Raw genomic sequence first — 13,657 nt, 5'->3', positions numbered from 1 at the left:
GTACCTCTGCGGCCTTGTTATGTGATTGTCCACAACACTCCGGTAACATATCCACTTGGAGAGGAGGGTGGAGTTTGGATGAATCTACTCATTTATTTGATAGCTAGCAAAGTAGAGAACTAATGAGGGATTAGAACCTTCTGGAAGTAACATAGTCTGTGCATGACAGAATCAGACACATTGGGAGAGTCAGAGAAACAACCTGTGCCAAGAGAGTCGAAGGCAGCCTCTCCCTAGGAAAGCAGCAGGCAGTAGACAAGAGAGACCAGAACGCAGATGGAAGCAGAAAGGGCCTGAGATGAGCCCGTCAGGCGTATGCTTAAGATTCTATTCCCTTGAACTAGAGCCCAGATTTACTTTGCCCATTTGTGTGGGGTTCTCACAGAGCAGAGATTTGGGGAGTCGCACTGGGCACACATGCTCCCTGCAGGGGGAGGATCCTGAAGTTGAACAAGTCCCACAGAGCACGCCGCCAGGACATGAAAGGTGTTTTCTGCAGCCGAAGCCTGTTCACGCTTTGCCGTCCAGTAGGAACTGCAACCAGAGCCTAAGAGCAGCACAATCCAGCTGCCCCTGCTTCTGACCGGGGGCCAAATTGTTGCACAGTTAGTTACCCGTGCCATGGGCTTTGGACCAATTAAATGAGCAAAGGGGGTGGTTAACAAGGAGTAAACAGTCCGAAGGCCTCTGGTAATTACTCTGGGGCTCTGTGCTAATACACCTAAGCCAGGAGGTGGGGTTGGGGCAAAAACAAACATGGGGTCTTCTGGCCTTTGCTCCCTCCGTGTGGTTGGTCCCACTTGAGTGTCATCTGCTCAGCCCGCCCTGTTCCATACTCTTAGATCACTCTCTGCTGACTTTCTTTCTTTCTTTTTCTTTCTCTCTTTTTCTACTCCCTCTTCTACTCAGTCTTTTAAAGTGGCTTGTTGCTGTTGTTTTGTTTTTTTTGTTTTTTTGTTTTTTTAAAGTACATGTATGCCAGGTTCTAAATGCCAGGATTGTAGCAGGGAAAAGTGCCGCTCCTATGGTACTGACATTCTGAAGTTCAAGAATCAACAGGTAGATCCATAACTCCTCAGTGCATCAGGCTGTGCCGGGGACACTAACCAGGGTCAGGAGAGCAGAGAAAGCGTTTCAGACAAGGTGACGGTTGAGCAGAGATTCTCTGAAGGCTGAAGTACCAGTGTGAACACCTGGGAAACCCCTTGCTAAGCAAAGGACATCAGGAGTAAAGTCCCTGAGGTAGGGAGGAGGGAGGAGGGAGGGAGGGAAGAGGGAGGAGAGAAGAGGGAGTGAGGGAAGAGGGAGGAGGGAGGAGGGAAGAGGAAGAAGGGAAGAGGGAAGAGGGAGGAGGGAGGAGAGAAGAGGGAGTGAGGGAAGACAGGGAGGGAGGAGGGAAGAGGGAGGAGGGAGGAGAGAAGAGGGAGGAGGGATTAGAGCAGTGTAGACCAAGAGGAGAGCCATGCTTTAGGACATGGGGGAAGGGGGAGTTACACGGCCACAGCAGAGAGCAGAGGACACCAAAGGCTTCAGGAGAGACAAGTGCTCTCTGTTTTTCTATGTATTTTACCTCATTTGATCCTTGGAGCAGGTGCTGAAAGGGCAAGAGGTTAGATTTCTTTTTCCACTTGTCAGCTGAGGATCTGAACTTCTAGAATGTCCCATAGTTCAGCCAGGATCACGCAGGAATGCCCCGATTCAGGGGCAGAAATCTGTAGCCTGCAGTCTCCTTTCACGTCAGTTGAGAGGCCTGTTCCCTCTCACACTGTGCCTCTGCCAGTTTCCAGAACAAGATCCACTCTCAGGCAAGTTTCTGGATGAGTGACATAGTTCAAAGCCAAGCCAAGGGCAGTCAAGCTGCCAAGTGGGAGACGGAATGCTCTTGGTGAGCCCTTAAATTGAGTAAATACAGCCCCTGAGGGCTCTAGTCATTTAACTGACTCCGAGTGGCAACTTTGTCAGGACATTAAAAAGAGGCAGGCAGGCATGCGATGAACACCTGTAATCCTAATGCAGGAGAGGCTGAGTCAGGGGGCTTGTGAGTTCCAGGTCACCTGGGCTACAGAGTGAGACCCTGTCTCAAAAACAAATGAAAGTGCAAGCATTTAAACCCAGAAGAGGGAGGCATATCTATGTGAATTTATGGCCAGCCTGGTCTACATGGTAAATTTCAGGCCAGCCAGGGTTATATGATGAGACTCTGCCTTAAAATAAAGCAAAGCAAAGCACTCAGGTACCGCGGGGCACATCCCAGTGCTCAGGATATGGAAGCGGGCGTATCAGATGTTCAAGAGCATCCTCGGCTACATCGTAAGATTAAGGTCAGCTAGATGAGACCTGTCTCAACCAAACATACAAGCAGTCGAAAGGCAGAGTCTTGTACATGTCACATTGTAACTTAAAAGTTTAGGATGGGACTGGTGAGATGGCTCAGTGGTTAAGAGCACTGACTGCTCTTCCCAAGGTCCTGAGTTCAATTCCCAGCAACCACATGGTGGCTCACAACCATCTGTAATGGGATCTGACCCCCTCTTCTGGTGTATCTGAAGACAGCTACAGTGTACTTAGATATAACAATAAATAAATCTTTGGGCCTGAGTGAGCAAAGGTCCTGAGTTCAATTCCCAGCAACCACATAATGGCTTACAACCATCTGTACAGTTACAGTATACTCATACACATAAAATAAATAAAAAATTTTTTAAAAGATTGAAAAATTAGTTTAGGATGAAGTCTTTCTAAAACACATGCATTTGGGATCCCTTCCCAAAGGGCTCCAAACCAAAGAGAACAATCGGCAAGTTCATATGAAAGATGAAATCGGGAATGCCATCAGAAGACCGATTCTCCTATATGCTTCTAGAACATTCTGCAAAACGTTTTATGACATTGTCTCCAGATCTGCCATGCTATGGCACTGGACTCACGCATGCTTGCAGAATTCCTCCTGCTGTGGCTACCTGTCGCCTTCCATATTCAACTCTCATCATTACCCCCAGCAAATAGAAGTCACCAGATGAACTGTCACAAAGTTGGGAGGAATGCTTATGAACTTATATTTCTTGCGAGTGCTCACATGTAGCCCAGGCTGGTCTCTATGTGGTTGAGGATAACCTTAAATTTCTCATTCTTCTGTTTCCATGCTCAAAGACCACGGGCATGAACCAGCATATTCTTTTGGTACCAGCACTGGAGCTAAAGCCAGGGCCTTGGGTCTGCTAGGCAGTGACTCCATCAGGGGCTTCTTCTGTGAAAGGAAATTCTCAATGTCAGTCTCTGGCCTCCACAAGCACAGGTGAACACACAAATACACCACATGCACATGTGCCGCGCACACACACACGCAGAGACAGACTATATAGACCATCTAATATAGATTGGCATCTCAGACATTGTAGTCACTCTCAGAATCACAGATCAAAAGAGCCACACCTTCACTCTCAGGGAGACATAGAAAGAACCCGGAGAAGGATTTAAGATTGAATCCCATGTGTCAATCACAATTACAGATGCGCTGAGTCGTGGGCCATGGTGTGTGACAGAACTTCTCCTGTGACCCATCAGTAAGGCACATAGAAAACCTGTCTTAAAAATCCAAAACAGAAGGGAATGGGGGGCAGGGGTCACAAGATAGTCCAGACATTTAAGGTGCTTGCTGCCAAACCTGATAGCCTGAGTTCAATCTCCAGGACCCACACGGTGGGGAAAAAAAAAAAAAAAAAAGAGTGCCTGAGAATTGTCCTCTGACTACATGTGCATTCCTCTCTGTTGTCTGTTATCTGTCTGCCTATCCATCTATACCTCTATCTCTATCTGTCTCTTTCTCGCCTCTGTGTGTGTGTGTGTGTGTGAGAGAGAGAGAGAGAGAGAGAGAGAGAGAGAGGGAGAGATTGTTAGAGAAAAAATAAAAAGGGAAGAAAAGGAAGACGTGGGGGGGTGGAGAGTGGGCAGTAGAGAACTGAATAGCAAAGGTTAAATCAACACAATCTGTGGAGTTGGGGTGCTTGTCTACCAGAGCCCTGGTTCAGCTTAGCTTTTAAAATTATGACAATGAATCTGAATGCCGGGGAGCTCTAGCAGCCTGGTGACTCTGCAGTGTCACATGATAAACTCCTCCAAGAACCTGAGCCCGCAGTGGTTCAGGAATGGTCGCCATGGTGCATCTTCATCTTGGAAGGCCTACGAGAAAGCTGAAAACTGGAGAAGGTAAATGGAGGCCGAGAGGAAGCAGTAGAGATTGAGGCAGCATGTAGGACCAAGGCCATTGTGCAGAGTGTCTCTGACCAGCCACTGGTGTCAAAGGAAACGAGGTGGGTCTTCCTGACACTGACTGGGGATGTCAGCAGCAGACCTCACTTGACAGAAATGAACCTGCTAGCACAGATATGTGAACACCTGACCCAGAGTCGCCCAGCATTTAGGGCTTCCCCCAATCCAGTTCCCAAGCCAGGTACACTGAAAGTGCCCCTCTGGAACTAACAGACTCACACACCAATTCCACCGAGCAGACCCCTGCAGAGAGAGTGGTGTGGAAAGGCAGTCACCCCTCAGGAACTGCCCTCCTAGGTCAGGAAAAAGGGGGATGGGGAGACGTGATCAGGCCTGCAGCCTCTGCCTGGGGGTTCCCCACGCTGCCCATCCCAGAACAAAGCAGGATAAATGAGAGCAAATTACAAGGGTTCTGCGCATGGAAGAGCTTTGATGGCCTCAGGGCAAGGGCTGGATGGGACTTGGTGCTGCCCAGCTCTCTGTCCTCTTGTGCAACCCATTCACCAGGAACAAGCTGGCACAGGATGAAGCCGAGGGAAGCATCCATCATTGTGTGATCCCCACTGGGGCTCTGGCAGAGATCCCCTCTTCCACATGCTCAGAGATTCCCAGCCATTCCAAGACTTGGGACTTGAAGAATCTTTGAGGCTCCAGCACAGCCCCCTAATCGCTGCCTTCTCTGTCCATCATCCCTGCTCCATTGATCCCTCTCTACAGAGGGTGGACAGATAGAGCAAGAATCACAGCTGGTTCAACACTCAGCCTAGTGCTGGTTTGAGGCAGGGCTGAAGACCTCAATCTTTGTGACAAGTCCTGGGGATAGGAACCATCAAGGCTCTTCTGTCAGTAGCTTAGAGCAGTAGCTAAAGTCAATGGTGGGGCAGCACCTGGCTATGAGAAACCCAGGTGCTCAGTCAAAGCCCAGGTTGCTTTAGGACATGTATAGCTGTGTTTACTGTCCCCAGGACCCTTCCATGTGTGATCCATGAAGTGGCCACAGGCTAGCAGGGATAGGAAGGAGTCCAGAAAGGAGGCACATTTACTGCCACGATGATTGGAGATGGTGGGAGCTGCCTAACTCGGCACTGGTAAAGAGCAGGTTAACAGAGGAGCATAGCTCGGGACTTACAAAATAATTGGGGTCTAAGCTGGCGAATCTCTGTGAGTTCAAGGCCAGCCTGGGCTACTGAGTTCAAGGACAGCTAGGGATACACAGAGAAACCCTGTCTCAAAGGAAAAAAAAAAAAAAAGAGTGGTGTCTAAGTGTCCTAGTGCATGCCTGCAAACCAGCTCATGTGAGGTAGAGGCAGGAGGATCAGGAGTTTAAGATAAGCCTCAGCTACATAAGGCCAGCCTGAGCTAAGAGTGTGCTGTCTCAAAAGGAGAAGAGAAGAAAAAAGGAGAGAAGAAAGGAGGAAAGGAAGCGGGGAGAGAGAAAGGAAGGAAGAGAAAGGGGGAAAGAGAGGGGAGGAAGGAAGAGAGAGGGGACAGGGCTCAGGGTAAAGGTGCTTGCTGCTAACTCTGACCTGAGATCTCTCCCGAGGACTCACAAGGTGGAAAGAGAAAAATGACTCCTGCAGAATGTCTTCTGACCGCCACACGTGAGCTGTGACCCACAAACTTCCCTATAGATAAGCAAACAAATAAACCGATAAATAAATGTTTCTTTAATAAAGGCAGACTTGTGCTCGCTTCGGCAGCACATATACTAAAATTGGAACGATACAGAGAAGATTAGCATGGTCCCTGCTCAAGGATGACACGCAAATTCGTGAAGCGTTCCATATTTAAAAAAAAAAAAAAAGGCAGACTACAGAAAAACCGCTTGCTGCACGCGCATGCGCACAGTGGAGAGCAGGTCGCAGGCAGGAAGGAGGAGAGCCAGCGTTGGACTGAGGTCCCAGCCCATCAGAGCCTTTAATTTCCTCCACATTCCGTTGAGGTTGTAACTTGTATTAAATCCATTTTGTTGACGGAAAAACTAAGCCACAGAAAGGTTAAGTGGCTTTCTCTGAGTCATACGGCTAAGTAACAGCAGAACTGAGTTTGTGTGATTCCAGGGCCCAAGTATCAAACCACTGTTTTATACTGGAGGTGGGGGTAGGGTCTCATGTAGACCAGGCTGAAATCACACAATTACCGACATGAACCATCATGCCTAACCCCACTGTATTACTTTGTAAACATGTTTATATACACGGTTCATTTAATCCTCTCAACTCCTTTTAGTGAAAGAGCTGAGCTTTTTTCCCAAGTGGGGGTGGAAGTAGGACATGTGTGCAGTAAGTGCAGTACCCATGGAGGCCAGAAGGGGGCAGTAGACTCCCTGGATCTAGAGTTACAGGTGATTGTGAGCGTCCTGATGTGGGTGCTGGGAACTAAGTTTGGGTTCTCTGCAAGCTTAGTACTTATCCTTAACCGCTGACTTGACTTTTCTTTTCTCTTTTCTTTTCTTTTCTTTTCTCTTCTCTTCTCTTCTCTTCTCTTCTTTTCTTTTTTCAAAGGAAGCAAGATAATTTATTTGGAGCTAAGTAATGGTAGAGACTAAAGTAAGCCCCAAGATTGACAACAGATCACACAGATGAAGATACTCGGAGACCATTTTTTGTTTCATTGTCTGCTTACTTTGTTTTGTTTTGTTTGTTGTTGTTTTGTTTTTGAGACAGGGTTTCTCTTTGTAGCCCTGGGTGTCCTAGAACTCTCTCTGTAGACCAGGCTGGCCTCGAACTCAGAGAGATACACCTGCCTCTGCCACCCATGATTAAAGGTGTGTACTACCCCCACCTGGTATAGGAACCTTTTTTTTTTTTTTAAAGTACAACCTCACTATGTAGCCTAGGCTAGCCTAGAATTTTAATCTTCCTGTCTCTGCCTCCCATATGCTGGGATTAGGGGGCATGTATAGGTGTCACGAAACTAAACTTAGAAAAAAATTATTTCCCCCCTTTGTGAATAAGGATGGGAGACCCAGAGAAGCTGCTGCTTGTCCAAGGTTACACCACCGAAGCATGGCTGGCCGAGAAGATTCCTGGAAAGAAAGTACAGATGTTGAAATCTGGAGTTTTGATTCCCCACCCCCACCCCCCCCACACACACACACCTCCAAGAGAATCTTCTAAAAACCAGGGATGGAAAACAGCCCCATGGACTTCTTGTCTTCTCATTTATCTGGGTCTTGTCTGTTTGTTTGGAGAGGTTCGTCCATTGGTTTTACTTTTTGTTTTGAGACAGGGGCTTACTTTGTAGCTCAGACTTATCTTGACCTTGTGACCATCCCCCTTCTGAGCCTCCCAAATGCTAGGATTATGGGCGTGGGCCATTGTTCCTCCCAGTTTCAGGCCTCCCCACTTTGCTGCTGGGCTTTCCCAAAGCTGCGTTGGGACTGGTCAGTCAGATGGCAGAGGCTGAATGCCCTGGCAGGGAAGGCTTCCCAGGTCTGTGTCCCATCCAGCAAGACTAACTCTCTTCTACAGCCCCCAAAGTGCACTCGATAGCTCAGAGTTCAAGTCTAGGCTCCTCCAGAGACCAAGAGGCTCAGGCTAGTCCCTGCCTTTCTCACCAACCTTACCTCACATCCCTCCAGAAAGTCACCACCCTGAGGTATACCATGAAATGACAAGCCCAAGGATGCCCAACCCTAAGCTGTGTCCTCAGTTTCCCCAAAAGATTACCCCACGAAGATTGATGTGGATCATCTCTGAGACCCATTCCAAGGCTCACCTAGCTATAGGGAGGTAGGTTGGACAGCAGAGACAGCTCTGGGGAAATGTCTGAGATTAGAGGGCGCTCACATACACCTCTCAAAGCCACAGGGCTTCCAGCTCTCACAACCTCCAACCCATCATGAATCTCTCCCCACTGTGTCCAACCTCAGGTCAGCAGTAAGTTTGCGCACTGAACAGGGCAAAAGGAAAGAGCCTCACAGGGTTTTGTAATAACTTTAAAAAGTAGGCCAAGCATGGTGGCGCACGCCTTTGCTCCCAGCACGTGGGAGGCCTCAGAGGCAGGCATGATCTCTGTGAGTTCAAGGCCAGCCTGGTCTACAGAGCAAGTTCTGGGACAGCCTGAGATACAGAGAAACACTCAACAGGAAGGAAGGAAGGAAGGAAGGAAGGAAGGAAGGAAGGAAGGAAGGAAGGAAGGAAGGAGGGAGGGAGGGAGGGAGGGAGGGAGGGAGGGAGGGAGGGAAGGAGGGAGGGAAGGAAGGAAGGAAGGAAGGAAGGAAGGAAGGAAGGGAGGGAGGGAGGGAGGGAGGGAGGGAGGGAGGGAGGGAGGGAGGGAGGAAGGAAGGAAGGAAGGAAGGAAGGAAGGAAGGAAGGAAGGAAGGAAGGAAGGAAGGAAGGAAGGAAGGAAAGGAGGGAGGGAGGGAGGGAAGACAGACTATAAAATATAAAGCCTGTTTCATGCTAACCCAGTGTCTACCTCGAAAAGACCACTCATGAGACTGGACTTGTCACTCCTCACACATCTCCTAAGACATCTTCAGTGACTACACACTTCCTCATGTGGTAATAAGGGGCCTGGGTATCTTGGGTTTGATTCCTAGCCCTGGACCAAGGGTCAACCATGACTGTCTACTTAACAAGTAAACTGAAAGTGTGAGGAGAGAAAGAAAAGCCGTTCGCCTGCCCCACCACCACCGCTCAGCAACAGGGCGTCAGCCTCCTGATGAACTAACTCATCTCTCTAGAGGAGGATTTGACAAGCCATGGGTTGTGCCAACACTCAGGTTAAAGGCACAAGCTGAGATCCTGGAATTTGAAATAGGACAACACACAGGTAGATTGTTTTCCTGGCTGCACAAGTCAGGCCCTGTGGGTGGCATTGTGGCATCTGGTTCCTGGGCTAGCTCTAGCCGGGCTTCCTATAGGAGTCTGAAGAAGGCATCCTCAAGGAAGACTTTAGGACAGGTCATGTGTTCTTGATTGGCATCCGGAAGCCAGGCACACCTTCCTGAGGAACAGAGCTGAGCTCTGCCTCATCCTGCCCAGCCCAGGGTGTGGGGTGGAAAGCAAGGCCAGGTGGGTTCCCGAAGGCAGAGGAAAATGTTCCCTCTACTTTCAGAGGGAGATATGAAAATCAGTAAGCAACGTCACCGAACACCAATTGTCTGTATCTTTGAATCATCTCTCTTACATCATTAAAAAACCCCAGCATACTATAATACAAACCAATCTTGGTCTGAAACTGAAAATACATAGTCCTTAAATCTGACCCTCTCTCAAGGTGATATTCAGTAAGCCCCTCTGCCTGCCTCCCCGGGGCCTCAGTTTCTGAACCTGTGTAGAAGGCGGGGTTTCCTTCTCTTTCTGAACTTGGCCCCTGTCAAGCGGTGCCATGATGAGGAATCTGAGTGGCAGGTGCCTTTGCTGTTTGTCATTCCTCCATTTTCCACGCTTCGTAGCTTCGTAAAGTTTTTCTAGAACTTTCTTTTTTTTTTTTTTTTTGGTTTTTCGAGACAGGGTTTTTCTGTGTAGCCCTGGCTGTCCTGGAACTCACTCTGTAGACCAGGCTGGCCTCGAACTCAGAAATCTGCCTGCCTCTGCCTCCCGAGTGCTGGGATTAAAGGCGTGCGCCACCACGCCCGGCTTTTCTAGAACTTTCTAAATTGTGGGCGCTAGGTTAGTTAGCCTTGATGGCCATCTTTGCTGTATTCAGAATTGGCACGTCTGAGATGGTATTGCCAGAAAGATCTAACTGAGGAAGGAAGACAGCCATTGAGTGTGAGCGACACCAGCCCATGGGCTGGGGTCCTGGACTGAATCAAATGGGGAAGGTAAGCTACACGCCAGCACTCACCTCTGCCCTTCCCAGCCCTCGTGCTAGGATCCCCATGACTCTCCTGCTGTATGAGTCATACATTCACACTCTGAGCCCAAACTAACCTTTCCTTCCTTAAACTGCTTCTTGTCAGGTATTTTGTGACAACAACCACAAAAACAAAGTAACTAATGCAGGTACCACAGGGGCTTGGCCACCATCTTTACTGATACAGTGTTTCTCCTTGGGAGAAAAGCATTCACCAGGGTCACCATCTTGGCTCCATGGCAGGAAGGAAGCCTCAGGGGGTTCCAATTCTTGTGTGACAGGACAAAGGGACCCTACCCACTAGCTGTCACCCAGTGGGTCACCCTGTAATTCTGTGATTTCATAAGCTTTAGGTGTCTCAAATCAGAGATGGCCAATCTCACAGACTCTCTGGTGTATAGTCACCTCCCTGCAGAGCCAGGGTCCTTTCTATTGCTGTGATAAAACACTTGAGGAGTCTGGGGCTTGTGTGCTTTACAAATGGCAATCATGTCCTTTGCTGAGTGAAACCAAGACAGAAACTCAAGTGGAACAAAGAGCCCGGAGGCAGGAGTTGGAGCAGGGGCCATGGAGGCCTGCTGCCTACTGGCTTGCTCTCCATGGCTTGCTCAGTCTGCTCTCTCGCATTCTCTCTCGCATTCTCTCTCTCTCTCTCTCTCTCTCTCTCTCTCTCTCTCTCTCTCTCTCTCTCTCTCTCTCTCTCTCTCTCTAATTTTCCGAGACAGAGTTTCTCTGTGTAACCTTAGCTGTCCTGGAACTCACTCTGTAGACCAGGCTAGCCTCAAACTTGAGAGAGATCTGGCTGCCTCTGCCTCCTGAGTGCCAGGATTAAAAGGCATGAGCCACCACTACCTGGCTCAGTCTACTTACGTATACCACCCAGGACTACTTGCCCAGGAGTGGCACCAACCACAATGAACTGGGTCCTTCCACTATCGCTCATCAAGAGAATGCCCCCTGAGTGAAACCTTGCCTAAAGGACAATCTAATGTGGGCACTTGTTCGTTGAGGTTCCCTCTTTTCAAGTGAGTAAGACAGTTTCCCCCCCCCCCCAACCCCAGGAAAAGCGCATATCGACATTTGAAGTGTTTTATTCTCTAAGCATATCTCTCTCTCTCTCTCTCTCTCTCTCTCTCTCTCTCTCTCTCTCAACCCTTGATTGAACCCTTGCATTTAAAAAAATCTCTATTAAAATGTTTTTAACCACTTCCAACTCTACTCCACACTGGCTTGACCTGAAATTCATTTCTGTCGAAGCCAAGGATCTGATTGTCTGAGTCAATGTTCCTAAAATACTAAGTGCCGCAGATGACAGTATGGAACTGTGTGTCCCACGCAGTCAGCCCCCAACAGATGCAAAGACTGTCAACGGTTGTTACTGGATGCTCTGCAGTGCATGCTGGGATCTCGGCCCCCGAGAAGACACTTCCGAGGGTTTCCACCACAGGATTCAGAGCCATTCTGGGTCCAGACCAATTCCTCTGCTCCAGCTGAGTGACTGACAGCCAGCTCTGGGGCTGGAGGCTGAGTGCTGGAAGAGATCCCAGGCTAGGCGTGTCAGAACTCAAATGCCTAGAGACTTGATGGCTCCCTGTGAGCTACTGGGACTGCAGCTGCTTGAACCACCCCACCCCCAAGGCTCCCGCCAGGAGTAAAAGCCCAGGCTCACACAGCTTCTCTAGGCTGCATCTGAAGACAGTCCCCTCTATGACACCTCTCCAAGTGGCTCCCCCTGAATACCCCAAAGCTCATTCCTCCTCTAAGGGTTCTAGAGAAGCCCTTCCATGTGTCTAATGACATCTTCCCACCACAGATCCTGATCCGTTCTTTAGGGTGAACACGAGAAAGTCACTCCTCGGAAAGTCACCAGGCATGGTGGGGCAGATGGCTAGAATCCACATCATCATTCATGAGGCAGAGGCAGCAGGATTAGAAGTTTGGCTACATAGCAAGTTTGAGGCCAGTCTAGGCTACGTGAGATCTCATTTCAAAAGCAAAAACTCAAAACAAAGAAAAGCCACCCCCCACCCCCTCCACTATGGTTTAGAACTAAATCTTCCCACTACCCCAAGGCAATGCGCTAAGGCCTGGGTGCCAGCTCCTATGCCTTGGGAAAGTACTTGGGTTTGTCCTGAGGACTCCAAGCTCCACAAGCCCTCAGGGTCCACCCACTTACAGGCTAGTGCATCTTGTAATGGGCTATGGGAAAGTACTGGAGACTTAGAAGGGGGCCTGGTCAATATAGTGGATCCACGGAGCATGCTCTCAGGACTCTCTCTCTCTCTCTCTCTCTCTCTCTCTCTCTCTTTCTCTCTCCCTTTCTCCTTCCTGGCAGACTTCGTCCATCACATGCTTCCACAGTGCTGTTTTCTCTGTCTCTGTCTCTCTCTGTCTCTCTGTCTCTCTGTCTCTCTGTCTCTCTGTCTCTCTGTCTCTCTGTCTCTCTGTCTCTCTGTCTCTCTGTCTCTCTGTCTCTCTCTCTCTCTCTCTCTCTGTCTCTCTCTGTCTCTCTCTCTCTCGTTCTCCCTCTCTCCTTCCTGGCAGTCACATGCTTCCACAGTGATGCTCTCTCTGTCTCTATCTGTCTCTGTCTGTCTCTCTCTCTCTCTGTCTCTCTCTCTCTCTCTCTCTCTCTCTCTCTCTCACACACACACACACACACACACACACACACACACATTTGGTTACAGATGCCACAGACCCAAGTAACTTCAGGATGAAAACTTCAACTCCAATAAACCTTTCCTCCTTTGGCATTTTGTCACAGTGGTGGAAAGATGACGGACATACCCTTGAGATCTTTCATGATCAGGTCTTCTTCCTCCCTTGTATCAGTCATAATAATGGCCACCAGTGGACTGCAGTGACTGAATACAGGCATTCTGCGTGCCAAATTTCATATAATCCTCACAACAGTCCATGACCCAGGGATTGATTCCCTTAAGGAAGGAAGAATGTACTTGGGCCATGGTTTAAGGGGATACTATCTACCATGGTGGGGAAGGTATGGTGGCAGCAGATGCTCATGGCTATGGTAGTGGTCCCTTTCTCACATCTCCATAGATCAAGAAGCAGAGAGAGACTGACCAACAGACTCACAGGGGCTTGGTACAAAGGTGCTGCACAATCGACCCAGTAGAACTCCTGACACCAGAAGCCAGTCTAACAAGTCCAATGACTAAAGCCCACAGACCACAGGTGAGCACGGATGTGAAAGAAGTGTATGGGGAAGCAGGAGGAAAGTGGGGGAGAGCAGGGGAGGGTGTCCTCTAGATCTAAGATGCTGTTGTATGGGGAGTGAGCACACAAGAGAGAAGACATGGGGTGTCGTGGCTCTTCTCTTTCCAGGCTCAATGATCTTGTACACAAGGAAGAACCCAGCAGGTCTTGTGCAGAACAAGTAAAAACTGGGTCTGGAGAGATGGCTCAATGGTTAAGAGCACTGACTGCTCTTCCAGAGGTCCTGAGTTCAATTGCTAGGAATTGATGCACTCTTCTGGTGTATGTCTGAAGACAGCTACAGTGTACTCATATAAACAAAAATAAATAAATAAATAAATAAATAAATAAATAAATAAAT

General features: G+C 48.8%; 1 non-coding gene across 1 annotated transcript; it reads left to right on the top strand.

The window, feature by feature from the left end:
- Positions 1–5,953: 5,953 nt before the first annotated feature.
- LOC115032583 (U6 spliceosomal RNA) lies at positions 5,954–6,060 on the top strand. Its single transcript, XR_003838228.1, has one exon. It is a non-coding gene; the product is annotated as a U6 spliceosomal RNA (small nuclear RNA).
- Positions 6,061–13,657: the final 7,597 nt, after the last annotated feature.

The sequence above is a fragment of the Mus caroli genome, unplaced genomic scaffold, assembly GCF_978045245.1.
Source record: "Mus caroli unplaced genomic scaffold, Mus_caroli_1 scaffold_13, whole genome shotgun sequence".
NCBI classification, from domain to species: Eukaryota; Metazoa; Chordata; class Mammalia; order Rodentia; family Muridae; genus Mus; species Mus caroli.
This window is presented reverse-complemented; position numbering and strand designations above follow the sequence as displayed.